An 18,816-nucleotide genomic window follows, 5' to 3' on the forward strand; every position below is an offset into this window, starting at 1 on the left:
AAGTTTTGTCCCGTTAATTGATCTCTGAATATTTGTTTTTTGTAATTTTTGACGTATGCGATCTTGAAGTATATACAAACATGTTTGACGGTTGGATCTTTGAAACTAGTTTCGTAGAATGAGTATCCCATCAAAACAATAGATTCACTAATACGTAATAGTTTATTCATACTTTTATTAAGTATAATATAAGATTTTGTGGTTTCCACTAGTGTAAATATTTTAAATTGAAGATCGAATTCAATCATTGTATTCATATAAGGTCAAGGAGTGTAGCTGCAAAAAATCATCAAAATCAGAGTTAAAATGACCGTTAAATCGTGATTTTTCTTTTTATAACCGTCGAAAATTTTTGTCCCGTTAATTGATCTCTGAATGTTTGTTTTTTGTAATTTTTGACGTATGCGATCTCGAAGTATATACAAACATGTTTGACAGTTGGATCTTTGAAATTAGTTTCGTAGAATGAGTATCCCATCAAAACAATAGATTCACTAATACTTAATAGTTTATTCATACTTTTATTAAGTATAACATAAGATTTTGTGGTATCCACTAGTGTAAATATTTTAAATTGAAGATCGAATTCAATCATTGTATTCATATAAGGTCAAGGAGTGTAGTTGTAAAAAATCATCAAAATCGGAGTTAAATTAACCGTTAAATCGTGATTTTTCGTTTATAACCGTCGAAAAGTTTTGTCCCGTTACGTGCTCTCTGAATGTTTTTGTTTTGCAATTTTTGGTGTATACGATCTCGAAATATATACAAACATGTTTGACGGTTGGATCATTGAAACTAGTTTCGTAGAATGAGTATCCCATTAAAACAATAGATTCACTAATACTTAAGAGTTTATTCATACTTTTATTAAGTATAACATAAGATTTTGTGGTATCCACTAGTGTAAATATTTTAAATTGAAGATCGAATTCAATCATTGTATTCATATAAGGTCAAGGAGTGTAGTTGTAAAAAATCATCAAAATCGAAGTTAAATTAACCGTTAAATCGTGATTTTTCGTTTATAACCGTCGAAAAGTTTTGTCCTGTTACTTGCTCTCTGAATGTTTGTTTTTTGCAATTTTTGGCATATGCGATCTCGAAATATATAAAAACATGTTTGACGGTTGGATCATTGAAACTAGTTTCGTAGAATGAGTATCCCATCAAAACAATAGATTCACTAATACTTAAGAGTTTATTCATACTTTTATTAAGTATAACATAAGATTTTGTGGTATCCACTAGTGTAAATATTTTAAATTGAAGATCGAATTCAATCATTGTATTCATATAAGGTCAAGGAGTGTAGCTGCAAAAAATCATCAAAATCAGAGTTAAAATGACCGTTAAATCGTGATTTTTCTTTTTATAACCGTCGAAAAGTTTTGTCCCGTTAATTGATCTCTGAATGTTTGTTTTTTGTAATTTTTGACGTATGCGATCTCGAAGTATATACAAACATGTTTGACGGTTGGATCTTTGAAACTAGTTTCGTAGAATGAGTATCCCATCAAAACAATAGATTCACTAATACTTAATAGTTTATTCATACTTTTATTAAGTATAACATAAGATTTTGTGGTATCCACTAGTGTACATATTTTAAATTGAAGATCGAATTCATTACTTGTATTCATATAGGGTCAAGGAGTGTAGTTGTAAAAAATCATCAAAATCGGAGTTAAAATAACCGTTAAATCGTGATTTTTTGTTTATAACCGTCGAAAACTTTTGTCCCATTACTTGATCTCTGAATGTTTGTTTTTTGCAATTTTTGGCGTATGCGATCTCGAAGTATATACGAACATGTTTGACGGTTGGATCATTGAAACTAGTTTTGTAGAATGAGTATCCCATCAAAACAATAGATTCACTAATACTTAAGAGTTTATTCATACTTTTATTAAATATAACATAAGATTTTGTGGTATCTACTAGTGTAAATATTTTAAATTGAAGATCGAATTCAAATTCATATAGGGTCAAGGAGTGTGGTTGTAAAAAATCATCAAAATCGGAGTTAAAATGACCGTTAAATCGTGATTTTTCGTTTATAACCGTCGAAAAGTTTTGTCCCGTTACTTGCTATCTGAATGTTTGTTTTTTTCAATTTTTGGCGTATGCGATCTCGAAGTATATACAAACATGTTTGACGGTTGGATCGTTGAAATTAGTTTCGTATAATTCATATCCCATGAAGTTCAATGGTGTGTGTGTGTGTATATATATATTTATTTATTAAGTAGATTTAAATCTATTTATTTTGTATGTATAATTATTATAGTTTTTAGGGGTATAAAATTTAATATATATATATATATATAATTATTATAGTTAAAATTTTGGGTATAATTATTATAGTATATATAATTATTATAATTATTATAGTTAATTTAATATATATATATATATATAATTATTATAGTTTTTAGGGGTATAAAATTGTTAAATTAATATATATATATATATAATTATTATAGTATTTTTTTAGGGTTATAAATTATTAAATTAATATTCTGCTTATCGTGTATCGTGTTACCCACGTGTATACCCGAACAAACCCGTTATCTGTTATGCTTATCGAGTTACCCGATAACGACCCGTTTCGTTATCGTGTCGACCCGAACACCTGTTAATTTCGTGTCGTGTCGTGTCGGGTTATCGGGTCGTGTCAGGAATTGCCAGGCCTACCATATATAAGTTCAAAAGACAAATTTACCCTAACTTTGCTTGCTAATATGGAAATCCTTCACTACAACTCCGTTTTGTGAACTGTTTTCACCTACGGTTTTGAATACAATGGACAATACGTCGTGATTAACCGGTGGCAATCTCTTTACTATGTTACGCATACATCGGTGTTTACTTTTCCCTTTTGCCTAAAAAGGTCAAGAATTAAGTAGCAGGAAGCAGCAGGTTTTTGCTGAGACAAGTTTGGTGGTGGCGTGGGGGTGGGGGTGGTTTCGAATCAATGGGCCAGCTTCAAATTTTACCATATATATGAGGACGAACCTACGGACCTGACTGCAACATCTAGTAAATGCTCATTCAACAGACTATAGGCTTCTGTACAGAAAACATTTATTGAAAAAAAAAAGGGGCATTTCCAAATCTAAAAGCTTTCTAATTCTTAATGGAACGGAAGTATGTATGAATGTGTGCTTAAGTTTTTGTTTTGGTTATGTCATAACTTCATAGAAAAAGTGAGAAGACATACAAAGAGCCATTTGGATTAGCTCAACTGGTTAGGTTAGGCTAATGGTTCCACCTATGTAACCAAAAAATAAGGCCAAAAGATCATAAAAATCCGAACTGAAATAAAAGATTTGAAGAGAAATACTGGATGTGTGATTATTCTGATATACTCCCACCACTCTGCGGAAATTGGATCGAGGTTTAGGTTGGCTAATTGTAAGCCGTTGACTTAGTGATTTTAGTCCACACCTGTGGTGGTGCATGAATCTCAAAGTTGATTAGTCATTTTCTGGGCGGCATACGTCCTTGTCTTACGGCTTCAGACTCTCCATGATCATAAGCAGTTTTCTTTTATAATCAGTACCATCACGTAATAATATCTAATAAATATATAATTTAACATCTCACATCGTTTAAGGAAGTGAATTCTGTAAGTCTTATATATATATTATCATCTCTACTTAGCACGAGGTTTTTTGGAAACTCATTGGCTTTGGGTTCCATCGGAATTCCAAAGTTAAACGAGTTCGGACGAGAACATTCCTAGGATAGGTGATTCACTAGGAAGTTCTCGTGTGAGTTCCCAAAAACAAAACCGTGAGGGCGTGGTCGGGCCTAAAGCGGACAATATCGTGCTACGGCAGAGTCGATCCCGAAATATGATGGGGCCCGGATCGGAATGTGACATATAATATATTATTTAAATACAGGACAATCATCTAAACTATCCGTTCTACAACTAATTAAAACAGTACATTGGTTCCAAGAGAAGTTCTCTCATGATCGCTATTTTTTCAATAATCCGTAATAATAGGAAAGGAACCGGATCCTAGTTATATTCTTTCAAAATTAAATAACATGTAATCTTCTTGTTGTGAACAAAGGAACCGGATCCCTTCTAGATCCAATAAAATTGAGTCTGCTGAGCAAGCGATCTGGACCGTTAAAATTTGATCTAACGGTTACAAGTAGCGAATCCTCTAAAAATTATAATAATTATAGTCGTTAGATCAAATTTTAACAGTTCGGATCGCCTGCTCGGCAGATTCAATATATATGAATCTAGAGGAATCCGATTCCGTGAACAAAAGCCCATATTTGGAAGGGATGTGCTATTCACATACCCATTTTTACTTCTTACACACTCTTTGTTAATTTCTGCCATTTGATCTTCTTTAATTCAGTCGATCCAACGGCCACAAATTAAAAGGATGTGTATGAAGTAAAAAGAGGTGTGTGGATATCACATTCCTATTTGGAAATAAATGTATGTGATGGCTACCAGGTAGACTAGTATAGAATTGTGTGGTAGCTAAGTAGTTGGGCAGGCGAGAAAACTTTCAGACCTAAAGACAAAATATTAATGTTGAGGGGTCAATTCCAATTTCTACCAGGAGCAGGAGGTTTCTCAGAGTGTTTAGAGGCATCGGGCTGACATGTACCTGTGACTCCAAGATTGATCAGACACTGCAACAAATCTACCTAAAGAACTCGGATAATGCTAATAAAATTAACTATTTAAATTAAATTTTATAAACATATAAATAAAGAAAAACTAATAAAAAGAATTTGAAAAATTTAAGTTTTAACAATAAAGATAAAATAAAAAGTAAAGTAAATAATACCATAATTGACTTTTTAGTGTAAAAATATGATTGTTCGTTCAAGTGAATAGTACGGGAAGCTTTTCTTTAAAGTTTACTATAAATAATTGTTGATATTTAAATTATTTAACAAATTTTGCTTAACGTATTTATTATTTATTGATGATGCGTATAATTTATAAATATTAACTAAAAAATTAGTCTAACTAGCTTATTACTCCGAAAAACTTGCAAGGCTAACAAGCCACTTGGGTTTCACAGAATAAAACAAATTAAGTGCTCTCGACAAGCAAAGGGATTCTTCAGCAGTTACATCAGTCCTGTGTTGAAACACGATTTGACATGACCCACTAGTTCCTACAGGCCAAAACCTAACTGTCATTTAATTGATTAAGGGTAATGTTAGTGACACACGCCAACCGAGATCGAGGCATGCTGATCGTCACGTGAGGGTGACGTAGCCATGTGCACAATGCATAATTAATAATGATACTAGAGAGTACGAATAAATAAAAACCAACTCATAAGAGTACTAGTTAAGACAAGTACTAGAATATGTGTGAATACACAATTAGAGTGTAAGTAGCCTAAGCTCAGTCCAGAAGACAAGGACTAATTAAACGACACCCAAAGATGCCCTACATTTGTGATAATCTGTTAGAACCTCCACTAATCCTCGTGAGCCACCAACGAACAAGCTTATCTAAAACCTGGAGGGGCGCAAAACAGAAAGTGTGAGTAGGCAAAAATAAAGCTTTTCAAAACCATTTCATTATCAAATGCTATAACCCCTCGCCGTAAAACATGTATAATTTTCCTAGAAATAGAATATATATATATATATATATATATATATATATATATATATATTCAAATCATGCTTCACATATCCATATTCATAATTATGCCATACCAAAATATAAAATAGAATAAGTAACTAAGGTGAAAATAAATTCATGGTAAAATAACATATTAGCCGAAACTCCTGCAGAAGTCTGTACGGCTGAATTCATAGCTCATTAGTCAATCTAGCCGGAGTCACCGTAAGTGACCTATACGACACTACACTGCACACGAGTCTGAACCACTGTAATGATCTGTACAACAAGACTGGGTGTAATATAATTATGCTCATTACTACGTTATCATTATAGCTGTGCGATAAATCGCTAGTCACCTACGAGTCGGAACCACCTATAATGGTTTGTACGACAAGACTGTGCACCTAAATTGGATCCAATGTGAGCATAGGGTGTAGGATGTGACATCATAAACAAGCCTATACCATATCTCTGGCTAAATCACAATCACCCGGTGTGCAGGTTTATGAGCTCTCAATTATGTCTCACATTATCAATATCTCATATAACAAAACATAACTCACCTGGTACTTACTTGAGCGTCCACAGCACCAATTCATATTATGCATCAAATACTAAATCACATGCTGAATATAAATTTATATGCATGGCATTTCAAAGCATATTTTCATTTAAACACATTTTCTGGGAAAATATCAAGTATATAATTATTTACTGAAAACCAAAAACCCACTCACTGGTATGTCGAAGGGTCGTAGCCCCCGAGCCGCCCTTGATTGCGCTCGTCCTCAGGATAGGTCTCACTTATATACGAAATAACTGACGGCATCAGAATATTCCGTTAACTTTGACAGAATATTTTATCTTCTTCTTTAGCTAGCCTAGCTGGTCGCCATCCGCCATAAACTATTTTGGAACCTAAAATCCACAGAAATTTGCCAGAGAACCTTCAATAATCCGGCCAATCTTCAAATGCATCGATCTCGACTTCCCGACGTCCAAATCATGTTATTTTTCTTCTTCAAGCTTCGTGGAGAGGTCCCTAAGCTCCCTATAAGCTTGAAATCCTCTAAAATTCATGCATTTACGATTGCATGAACAGTGCTCAAACCGGAGGTTATGGTTTCTCGGGTTTTTCGAAGCTTTCACGTCCAAAAATGGTATAGATGGGTTTGTGACGATGAGATGAAGATGATGATGGTGTTTACAAGCTCAATTTGTGACGAGAAGTGAAGCTTCAAGGTTGTTCGTACGACTTGTACGGAAGATAGAAGAAATTCGAGAGGGAAGAGAGAGAGAGTCAACGGGAGAGAGATAGAGTGTGTGTGTGTGTGGTCCATGTGGGTCACCAACCAAAACCAAAGAAAATACCATCTAAGTCCTAATTGGTTCCAAAATAATAGGACTTAGCACTAATTGGTCCAAAATCTAACCTACCACACCACCACACAAAACGTCCAAGGGTATATAAGTAATTTCACACCGTCGAAAATAAATATTTCGGGACGGGCTGTCACAATATACCCCCCTTAAGAAAATTTCATCCTCAAAATTTATACGCAACAAATACATCTACTAATAGCCATAAAACAATCGTGGATACATCTCTCTCATCCGATATTCTGTCTCCCAGGTAGCCTCTTCCACTAAATGATTTCTCCATAGAACTTTCACCAGGTACATAGTTTTATTTCTCAAAATTTTATCTTTCCAATCCAAAATAGTCACTCGCTCCTCATTGTAAGTCAAATCCGAATTAATTTCCAATGGTTGAAGAGGTATCACATGTCAAGAATCTGAGACATAATGTCGAAGCATAGAAACATGAAACACATCGTGCACTTTAGACAATTCTGGAGGCAATTGAAGCATGTATGCAACTTCACTGACTCGTTTAGTGATCCGATACGGTCTGATGTACCTAGGGCTTAGCTTACCCTTTTTCCCAAACCGTACCACACCTCTCCACGGTGACAACTTCAAAAATACCCAATCGTTAACTTTATACACTGTATCAGTAGCATGCTTGTTTGCCAGACCCTTCTGACGATGCTAGGCCGCTTTCAGGTTAGACTTAATTACCTGAATATTCTAAGTAGTTTCATCCATAATCTCTAGGCCCACCAAAACTCTTTCACCAACTTCTGACCAGCATAATGGTGTTCGACAAGACTTGCCATAGAGTGCCTTAAATGGTGCCATACCAATACTCGAATGGTAATTGTTGTTGTATGCGAACTCCATCAAATCCAAACAATCATGCCAACCATCACCAAACTGCAGCACTGAAGATCTTAGCATGTCCTCTAATGTCTAAATAGTCCTATCAGACTACCCATCTGTTTGAGGATGATATGTCGTACTATAAAGTAATCTCTTACCAAGAGCTTCCTGGAACGCTACCAAGAACTTAGAAGTGAATCTAGGATCCCGATCCGAGATAATATCAACTGGAACACCACGGTGTTGGAAATGTGCCCTAAAACCAATCATATGATGATACTTTACGGACATTTCGCATGTTAAACTAATCTAGTTTAACTATAAAGGGCAAAGATTATTGTTTGAGCCGTCTCATATAAATGTTATATGCTTAAACGATAAAGTCCAAGGAATATGTGATTGGGAGAATGCGATCTAAAGAAGTTAGATTCATGAGACCATTCTTTTGTAGACACATCCTAAACGTTCCTGATCATAGGATTGCCAATTGGGCATTGACAGTCCGTTAAGATCAGTACGTGCTGTATCTTCTCTCAGGGAGAGTGACTAGTCTCGAGTCATTGGTGTGTGTGACATCAAGACAAGTACGTAGGTGCTCAATAGAGAATGAGTTCACTGAACACGATCAACGAAGAGTTCTCATATTCATGTCACATGAGAATTCATGGTTGGGATAATGCAAAGTAGTCCTTTGACCTGAGGCATCATCTTTGTCTTGTGGTTAAGTCCTTGATCTTTGATTATGTCAAACGTCATTCCATTGGAGTGTCCACGGCATCGTTGGGGTTAAGCCACTTAGCCATGGAGGCAAGTGAATGCGCAACAAGGGATCTCTAACCTTCAAACTGTTTGAGGGAGAATACTCTATGATATGATTTAGAATCTCTGGCCAGAGTATGAATGAGATTTAGGAATGCGTTCCAAATCACATTCAAGGTAATCATATAAGCACACGAATCACATTGGATAGTAGACATGAATAAATAAACTATCAAACCAAACAATGTGGTCAAGAGTATTGTATTAGAGAAAGACCGTATTGCATTTGTAATCCTAAACTGAATAGGTTCTCCACCTCTTCTGATTAGCTTGGGTAACCATGATATGCTGCTAGGTGTCACTCTTGGTTTGTGGAAGCCCTAAATGTGTATAATCACTAAAGGGAGAATTGAAAGTAAGTTTCAATTCACAATCGATTTGAAAGAGTTTGAATCGCCCACTGCCTCGCTAAAAGGAACCTAATGGATCGTACACCGTGTAAGGTGGAGATTGAAGAAACAATGGAGATGAGTAAGAATAATTAAATGGTTTAATTATTTATGGCAAGGATTAATTAATATGTTAATTAATCAAACGAATAAGTTCGTTAAAGACCTCGGGATAGTTTTGGACGTTTAGGCCCAATGGGCTTCGAACGTCAAGCCCATTGACTTAAGTTGTATGACAACTTAATTCACAAAAGCCCAAAAGCCCAAACAACACCCTAAGGCCGGCCATATGGTTAAGGGTAGTGAACTTGGACTTATTTACAAGTTTGCCACTCAAATGAATAAAGGTATAAATATGACTTTATAGCCAAAATTCATTAAGGGTTTTGTTTTGGAGAAAATTGGAGAGAACATGTCTCTCCATTTCTCTCTAAAGAGGCCGGCCCCTTGGAGGGTGCATCTAGCAATCCCACTACTCCAAGGTCACTCATTTCTTCTCCAATCTAACCTTGGTGAAGATACTTAGAGGTTCTCTATTTTGGGAACTTGGAGAATCCTATTCTTCCATCCAAATCCATAGATTTAATATGCAAGGAATGAAGGCCCTCTCTTTGGGTGATTAGCCTTTGCTTATGCAAAGAGGAATCTACAAAGGTATATTTCTCAACTCACTTTGATTTGAGTTGAGTCTTGGTTCACCAATCTACTAGGCTTTGAATTTCATGGTTAATGTTTTGTTTTTAAGTGCATGCAAGCATGATTCCGCCTTTAATTGTTAATTGCATGCTTATTGATGTTGCTTAAATGAACATGTTTTCACAAAATCATCCTTCACACGGTACTTTACAATCTTCGATATAAATAACTTAGCTAATCAGCTTAATGAATATTTTTCCCTCCATGGAATAAAGTGTGCTGACTTAGTGAGCCGATCAACTATCACCCAAATGTCGTCATAACCATTATGTGTACGAGGAAGTTTGTACATGAAATCCATAGTAATATTTTCCCATTTCCACTATGGAATGGGAAGTGGTTGCATCAATCCAAAAGGTTTCTTTCTTTCTGCTTTAACTTGCTGACAAATAACACTCCTACTCACATACTCAGCAATTTCTCTTTTCATACCTGGCCAATAATAAAATGGTCGAATGGTATGATACATCTTGGTACCTCTTGGATGCATTGCATATGCCGAAATATGCGCTTCATCAAGGATTTCTTTCTTTAACTTTGCATTATTCAACATATACATTCTGTTCTCTTGCATAAGCATGCCATCAATTTCTCAAATTCTGTAATCTTTCTTCTTGCCTCGATTTCTTTCTTGAATTATTTCTCGGGTCTCTTCGTCATTCATTTGAGCTTCAAGCACACAATCAATTAAAATTGGCCTAACTTGAAAATTCGCAAGTAAGACTTCCTCTCGATCTTCCATTCCTAACTCCACTCCAGTCGACCTCAAATCTGCAAGAAGAGGAACATGACAATCATAGATGGCATTAAGTCTAGCTGGAGTCTTCCTACTAAGTGCATCTACCACTGCATTTGCACGACTAGGGTGATACTCAATCGTGCAATCATAATCGCTAAGCAACTCAATCCATCTTTGCTGCCGAAGATTTAGATCCATCTGAGTAAAAAGATACTGATGACTCTTATGATCCATGAAGATCTTACATTTCTCACCATAAAGATAATGTCTCCAAATCTTTAAAGCAAAGATGATAGCCGCTTACTCCAGATCATGAGTATGGTAATTCTTCTCATGAGGCTTCAATTGCCATGACGCATAAACAATCACCCTACCATGTTGCATCAACACACATCCCAACCCATTCAAGGAAGTGTCACTATAGACTTCAAAATCACCACTATCGTTAGGAAGCATCAAAACAGGTGCATGAGTGAGACAATACTTTAATTCCTGAAAACTTTGCTCACAATTATTATTCCACTCAAACTTAACATCCTTCCTGGTTAACCTCATTAAGGGTTATGCAATAACAGAGAAATATTTAACAAACCGTCTGTAATAACCTACTAAGCCAAGAAAACTCCGTACCTCAGTGACGGTTTGTGATTGTTCCCAATTCTCCACAGCTGTTGTCTTTTGAGTATCCACTCGAATACCTTGAGCTAATATAACATGTCCCAAAAAATGCCACTTGATCTAACCAGAATTGGCATTTGCTAAACTTAGCATATAATTGGTGTTCCCTCAAACTTTTCAACACCAATTTAAGATGTCTAGCATGCTTTGCTCTAGACTTAGAGTATACCAGAATATCATCAATGAAGACAATGACAAACCTGTCCAAATATGGCTGGAATTCTTGATTCATTAAATCCATGAAAGCTGCTGGTATATTAGTCAACCCGAATGGCATCACAAGAAACTCGTAATGACCATATCGAGTCCTAAAAGCTGTTTTAGGGATAACTTCACTTTTAATCTTCAATTGGTAGTAAACAGACCTTAAGTCAATCTTAAAGAACACATAGGCACCTCGGAGTTGATCAAACAAATCATCTATACGTGGCAACAGATAACGGTTCTTAATTGTTACTCGATTCAATTGCCTGTAATCAATGCATAGCCTCAAAGTTTCGTCTTTCTTCCTCACGAATAAAATTGGAGCTCCCCAGGGTGAAGTAGTAGGCTGAATAAAACCTTTATCCACCAATTCCTGCAACTGAACTTTCAATTCCCTCGATTCAGCATGAGCCATTCTATAAGGAGTCAAAGATATAGGATCAATACCTGGAAGCAAATCAATAGTGAACTCCACATCTTTATCTGACGACAATCCAGGTAAATCATTCTGAAATACGTCAAGAAAATGCCTGACTACTCGTACATCCTCCACACTACTAGGAGTATTATCATTCAACACCACATGAGCCAAACATCCCTGACAACCCTTCGACAACAATCTTTTGGCTTTCATGGCAGAAATAACACCATGCCTCACCCCGCTAGGCTCTCCCACAAATGTAACTTCAAGTAATCCAGGACGATGGAAAGTAACTATCTTTCCATAACAATCTATCTTGACACGATTGTAGTGTAACCAATTAGTGCCCAGAATCACATCAAAATCAACAATGTCTAACGGAATAAGGTTAGCTGGCATGACGACATCTTCCACCATCATTGGACATCCTGGATATATGATATGATATTAACTAGCACTCAAATTAACCCTCTTTTTATCAATTGTAGTAAGTATGTAAGTAGGGATCGTTCTAGGCCGAGGATTAGGAGGGATTGCTAAATCACTTGAAAACTGACTCAAAAACGTAAAAACAAAGTTTAAAACACTAAACTAGACTCAAAGAATGTAAAACTATAACTTAAAACACCAAAACAAACCAAACGACTCAAAATAACACAAAAACACTCAAAACTGCCTTAAAACCACTTTCTGGGCAGTTTTGAACTCTAAACAAGATTTTGACGAAAATAGGTTTTAACTTGACTCAAAACACTTAAAAACACAAACTAACACACTCTCTAACTAATTTGACACTTGAAAACAAAGGGGGATTTGGTTTTTACGAAATTGAAAACAAAACATAAACTTGTAAATCAAAACAGATTTTAAAACGAATTTGATTGAATTGAATGGATAGAAAGCTAGCTAAGGGGTTCATCTCCACACATGTTATACTTGCATTCACAACGATTTCGAATTGCTTTTCAATAACCCATGAATTCTCAACGCCCCAAGTTAATTAGGTCCGCTTAAATTAACCTTCAGATTTTCCTAACGTTATTGAATTGGATGATTGCATACGACAACCCAAAGCATTCCCCATAAGTCCCCTACATGATTGCATAATAGAGATACAATCAAGAATCATTAAGTTCTATGAAAACCATAAGCATTGACGAAGCACTTGTTACTATGATTGCATGAAACTTATGCCAAGAATTTACTTAACGCGATTGAGATAATCAACCCTTACTACTTGTGAATATAAGTCCATAACGATTAGGTGAAATTTCCTTATATCCTAGCATCAAATTCATGCATGCAAATTAAGTGTCGACCCTCAACCAACATACACAAATCAGTTTTAACTCTTGTAGATAAGTAAATTGAATTCACAACTTATGAAACGCAATTAGAAGTAATCAAATCATATAGCAAGCATAAACATGGTTTCGAATCCCCCCCTAGCCAAGGGGGGTTTAGTTCCTCATACTCGCAAAGCAAAGATACATAAATTTAGAAATTAAAATCCAAAGAAAGAAAACACCTAGAACGCTCCAACTTGGCAGCAAGCGCATCCAAGAATTCTCCTTCCTCCTTGCTACGGCAGAGAAGTTTAGAACAGGTTTTTGGGGTTATTTGTGGTGTAGAATGGATGGGGAATGGTATGGAAAGGTGTAGGGTTGATGGGTGGTGCGGCTAGGGATGATTTTGGGCAGAAAATATGGAATATGGTGGTGGAAAGGTGCGGCAAAGAGAGCCTCTTTGTTTCTGACGTGAATGATGTATATGGGAGGTGATATCTCCTGCCAAAAGGGTTTAATGAGTATATATAGGCACTTCAAAACCCTAGCAATCAGATTAGGGTTTCTAGAAGCCCAAATCCACCAGAAATTAGGTTAAAACAATCAGATTTTTAGTGGGAATAAGGCCTAAGGTGCTGCTAGGGTTAGGGTTTAGAGATGGGCCTTCTAGAATGCCTTGCAAGGCAAGGAAATCAGATATTCTAGAGGCCTAGGTGCGGCTAGGGTTAGGGTCCACAAGGAATTAGGGTTTAGGTCATCTAAAAGCCCAAAGCCAAGAATAGAAACTCTCGAAAATGGAAACCTCCAAGAATAGAAACTTCCAACTTTAGAAACTTTGGTTTCCAAATCTGAATTCTTTGTTCTTCACTTTCATTTCTTCATTTCTTAAGCTCCCTTGACCTTCAAACTCGTCCATTCCTTGTGCTCCATTAGCATACACTCCATTCCAGCTCAATTTTGCTCTAAAATGCTTCATTTTGCACTTCTTTGCATACTTCGTCTCTAAACCTGAAATTGCACGAAAATGACTTTAAACACTAAAATAACTAAAGAAAAACAACATAAATGCTTAAGAACAAGCCAACTAAGTCGCATAAATATGCTCCTATCAAATTCCCCCACACTTAGCTTTTGCTAGTCCTCGAGCAAAACAAAGAAACAAAACAAAACAAAAACACAATCTAAACCTTCCAACATTTGCCTCAGGGATTTCCAATGCACATGACATGTTAAAAATCATCACTCCCACAGATTTTAGTCATCTTCACACTTAAGCACATACTTAATCATAGTCACCACGTACTAGTTCACATTTAACCAATTAAAACATGATTTTGAATGTAGTAACATGCCTTAGAGAATGTGCTCAATTCCTTACTAGATATGCACTCAATTTTCACTCAGATTTTCTGACTACACACCCTATACTAGTTATATGTGAGAAGATTGATGTAAATATGAAAACGAATGCTCACATATATGTATAACAAAGAAAGCACTTTTCGGAGTTAATAAGCATGTTTAGATATAATCTCATGAATGGAATGCTACTACTTAGATGCGAGAACCAGTGACACCATATGCTCATACCAATTTTAAACTCCACAAATTGAAACACATAACACTCAAGATTAAAGTCAAGGGTTGTAACGGGGCTAGGGGAGTTGGCTAACAACGAAAGGATAGGGAAAACAAACGTTCTTTAAGCAATAGTAAGCAAAACAATGAAATCATACTCAGAATTCCCATTAGCATGCAGAAATTAACTTTTAAACACAAAGGAAAGATTCAACAACAATTAGGGCCGAATTCACTGTTTTGGACCATTCCTTCAACAAACAACACTTAAGAACTCTTTTTCACATCTTTTCAACTCCTTTTCATTATTTTCACAACTTTTTCGTTCTTTTTTTTTTCTTTTTATTTCCCACGAAATTTTTCTTTTTCTTTTTCTTTTCTTTTTCGTGCCTCATTCAAGACTTTGGCACACCCACAACAAAACTCACTTCCCCCACACTTGTTTTTTGCCAACAATGACCAAAAGGAATTCATTTTGAGTCATTCATTACTATGCTTCAAGAACGAAGGTATGGATGGTCCTAATCTAGGCTAGGTGAGGATAATGTGGGTTAACGAAGAAAACATAGGCTAAACAAGGCTCAACGGGGTTAAAACCTACAAAAACGACTGCATGGAATGAAGGCTTTTTGGCTATGGTGGTAACTACTAACTTCATCTTGAATATGTGTTATGTAATTCAATAACATGTTTTGAATGAAATTGGCATGAGTTCTAGCATTTGGAACTAAATGATGAAACGCCTTCTAAGTAATAACCAAGCAAAGAATAATGAGATCATGCAACGACTTTAGAAAACAACAATGCACAGATTTTAACTCTCCAAATAAACGTTTAGGCTCAAGTCTCACAAGGTTGTAGCGTTTGTTTGAGTTCCTTCCTTCAAGCATGTTACAAAAACTAATAATTTTTTTTTTCTTTATGATTACATGTGAATTCATAAGTTATAACCACAACCAAGCATAAACCAAAGAGTAAATCAAACTTTTATCCATGTTTATAACTCGCTTTAACAATCATGCAATTACAAACCGAATCCTCATCATTGTGTTGGAAGGTACCCTAAGACACAAACAAACACACAAAAACAACTCTTTTTGGGTTTTTAAAACAATTTTTTCAAATTTTTATGGGATTTTCGGATTTTTGAATCAAAACACACTAAAACAGCTTAAAAACACTTAAAAACAGCAAGGAACAACATTTAGAAGTTATGAGTGATAAACCCTACGAATTTGCATCAAAACACTTTGGTTACCCCCCCACACTTAAATCAAACATTGTCCTCAATGTTTCAAGCATAGATGCACACAAATAACAAACAAACAAACCAAACAACATCTAAACAACCTAATATGGCAGAAACGAAATAGCAACAAAGAGAAGGGTTTAGGAACGCAAATCTGGAATTGGAGTGCTTTCTCGGTCTTCCTTTGTTGAATGCATGGGTTGCCTCCCAAGTAGCGCTTTCTTTAACGTCTTGCAGCCGGACGATGCTCCATTGAAGGTTTATGGAACCCCACGACATGGAGGGGTTTTTCCACAACCTGTCCTACGAAATACTTCATTCTTTGGGTCCTTGAATGGGATGGGATAATGATCCTTTCTTATTGTCATGTTTTGCTTCTCTAAATCAACACGAACTCTCCCACCACGTTGTCTTCGATTAGGTACCTGCACCATACAAGGTAACAACCTATTAGTTGAAATGGGAATCGAATTTGGAATAGGTGGCTTACCTTTGTACGGCAAAGAAGTGGTAGCACTATGGACATATGCACAAGGGGTGCACTCGGCCAGATTTGGTGATTTCAAGGTTGGGGCCGTGCACTCTTTGTTGTTCACTCCAATTCCTTCCTCGATGGTAGGTTGTGGTACATTCTTGTTGACTAGTGTTGAACATTCCTGCCCTATATTTTCAATTACATTAATAGCACAACAAGAACGAACATCATTAGTATTCTCAACCGATTCAGAAATCTTAAAGTTAATCATATCACCACCAAAGGCCATAGTTACTGCTCCCTTGGCCACGTCAATCTTGGTTTGAGCCGTTTTCATGAATGGTCGTCCAAGTAAGAGTGGTGATGGTGGAGAGTGGGTTGAGTCCTCCATATTAAGCACATAGAAATCTGCAGGAAAAATCAAATGGTCCACCTGCACCAAAACATCTTCCAACACTCCTTTGGGATATGCATTAGATCGATCGGCTAATTGAATAATAACACCATCATTTTTAAGCTTTCCTAGATTCATAGATGCATAAACAAAATATGGCATGACATTTATAGATGCACCTAAATCTAACATAGCATGATCAAACCTCGTATTGCCAATAACACAAGGGATAGTGAAACTACCTGGATCTTTGCATTTAGGTGGTAACTTTCTTTGCAACAATGCAGATACATTCTCACTTACGTGTACCACCTCTTTCTCCCGAATCCGTTTCCTTGTTGTACAGAGCTTCTTCAAAAACTTGGCATACTTCGGGATTTGCTTTATAGCATCAAGGAGTGGGATATTGACATGCACCTTCCTAAACGTCTCGAGAACGTCTTTCTCCTCTTCTTCGTTCTTGGCTTGCAAAAATCTGCTAGGAAACGGTACATTCGGAGGAATGACATTAGAATTAACTTGAATTGGACCTTCCTTACCTATGGTGGCCGAATTGGAATGCTTGGGTGGTTGCGGCATTTTTGGTTCCACCTTGGCCGTGAGTGGCCTTTGCTCATCCTCTTCAATTCTCAACTCTTCCTCCTCGTTGGAACGTGACTTGGATGGTTTGAGGTCAGATCCGACTTGCTTTCCACTTTGCAAATGCATAGCTTTTGCAGATTCGAATCCACCTTTCGGATTGACCACTGTTGAGCTAGGCAACCTTCCTTGCTCACGAAATTGCCCCATGAACTCGGCAATTTGTCCCACTTGCTTCTCCAAGTTGTCCACCCTCTTGTCTTGGATTTGCCACTCTTTGTTTTGAGTTTGGACTTCCTGCGTCAAAGTAGTAAGTAATTGAAAAATCTTATCATTATCACTTGAATCACCTGCATTGCTTTGGGCGGGTTGTGCTTCGGCTTGTGGTGGTGCCAACGGCTTTTGATAGAAACCCGGAGGTTGTTGCCTAAATCTGCTTTGTTGTTGGCCTTGTTGAGGGTCTCGCCATTTGAAATTCGGATGATCACGCCAACCGGGATTATAAGTATTGGAAAACGGATCACCACGTGATTGGTATTGGTTGCCATATCCCACGGCATTGAGTGTCTCCCACCCTCCATTCTCGATCAATTGTGGGCACCTGTCCGTATTGTGGTTTTGCATGGAGCATACACCACAAGAAGCTACGGGTTTGACTTTTGGACCTTCCACCACCTGAGAAAGCAACGTAGTAAGGTTAGCCATTTGATTTTGAAGTTCGGTTATGGCACTTACTTCATTGACTTGATGTTGCCGTGGCATGCTCCTTTGTCCAACACCTTCGTATTGTTGAGCGTTCAACGCTCGATTAGCAATCAACATCTTTGCAGCCGTAGGGGTCTTGTCCACCAATGCTCCTCCCGCTGAGGCATCTAGCATTTGACGTTCAATTGGTAGAAGTCCCTCGTAGAAGTATTGTAGAAGTAGTTCCTCCTTCATTTGATGCTGTGGACATGAAGCAACAAGAGATTTAAAACGTTCATAATAAGTAGGAAAGGATTCACCTTCATCTTGTTGAATTCCACTTATCCTTTTACGTAGAAGGATGACTCGAGAAGTTGGGAAAAACTTCTCCAAGAAAGCTCGTTTCATGCTCTCCCATGATGTGACAGTTCCGGGAGCCAATTCGTACAACCAATCTTTCGCCTTCTCTAGGAGAGAAAAGGGAAAGGCCTTCATCTTCAAGATGCTCTCATCCACGTTCACCGGAGTCATGATTGAGCAAACGACTTCAAACTCCTTCAAGTGCTTGTTCGGATCTTCCATGGACAGCCCATGGTAATTCGGAATGTGATGTAACAAGCTTGACTTCAATTCGAACTCGGCAGTTTTGTCCGGAGCCGCCCTAGGGTATTGGATACATAGAGGTGCGGCATTATCCAATCCCGAAGCGGAAAGCTCCTTAATCGTTCGGTTGTCCACTGCCATGTCTTCCACTTCCTCTTCAAATTCAGAAACGG

This window comes from Malus domestica, chromosome 01 (assembly GCF_042453785.1).
Source record: "Malus domestica chromosome 01, GDT2T_hap1".
Taxonomy (NCBI): domain Eukaryota; kingdom Viridiplantae; phylum Streptophyta; class Magnoliopsida; order Rosales; family Rosaceae; genus Malus; species Malus domestica.